The 859-nt window shown below is 52.7% G+C and overlaps 1 long non-coding RNA gene across 1 annotated transcript in view; it reads right to left on the minus strand.

Annotated features, from left to right (window-relative positions):
- Positions 1 to 694: 694 nt before the first annotated feature.
- LOC122540563 overlaps positions 695 to 859 on the minus strand; it is a 2,431-nt gene continuing 2,266 nt past the window's right edge. The window contains exon 3 of the long non-coding RNA XR_006309350.1: positions 695 to 815. This is a non-coding gene — a long non-coding RNA (uncharacterized LOC122540563). The remainder of the gene's footprint in view (positions 816 to 859) is intronic.

Genomic DNA, 859 nt, shown 5'->3' on the forward strand with positions numbered 1-859 from the left:
TAACTCCATGTAGACAACATCCACTGCTCTACCCTTATCGATCACTTACAGAGTAAACGACACCCATCTCATCACTTGGGACCAGGGCCTGGCGATCAGAGGCTGTAGGGACACAGGAAAAGCCACAGGTCAGAAACACAATACCTGCATTTCAATAGCGCCTTTCCCCATTTCATACCATCCCAACACATGTCAAATGCAATGCATATTCCACTCTAGTACAACTAGGAATCTCACTGAGCAGAGAACACTGCAGGGACCAAGCAGTTTCAGACAGCAGGGTTCTGTACAAGGGTCACAGACTCCCAGATTCTGGGGGGAGTCAGAGCCCCCAAATGAGGCACCAACTCTCCATTCCATTCCCAACCCCCTGTCCATCCCCTCCAACCCCTTCCCCAGCTCCCTTTCCTTCCAAACCCTCCTTCCCCCTCGCCTTACAAAGACACCCATCTACCCACATACAGGATGGCCCCAGGGGGGTGGGGAGTGGGAATCTGGTTCCTACCTCGGTGCAGCTTCACTTTCCTGGGAGCGGATACACAGTAAACAGCGACTGCGATGAGGATTGTAGCGATTAGATTCCCCAGCGCCATCCCCAGCACAGTCCCAGTGTCAGCCTTGACACAATTCAGACAATCTACAGGCAGAAAGCATCACAACATCTCACCCAGGGCTCACACACTCCCCCTGCAGCTTCACTTTCCTGGGAGCGGATACACAGTAAACAGCGACTGCGATGAGGATTGTAGCGATTAGATTCCCCAGCGCCATCCCCAGCACAGTCCCAGTGTCAGCCTTGACACAATTCAGACAATCTACAGGCAGAAAGCATCACAACATCTCACCCAGGGCTCACACA

Source organism: Chiloscyllium plagiosum, chromosome 35 (genome assembly GCF_004010195.1).
Source record: "Chiloscyllium plagiosum isolate BGI_BamShark_2017 chromosome 35, ASM401019v2, whole genome shotgun sequence".
NCBI classification, from domain to species: Eukaryota; Metazoa; Chordata; class Chondrichthyes; order Orectolobiformes; family Hemiscylliidae; genus Chiloscyllium; species Chiloscyllium plagiosum.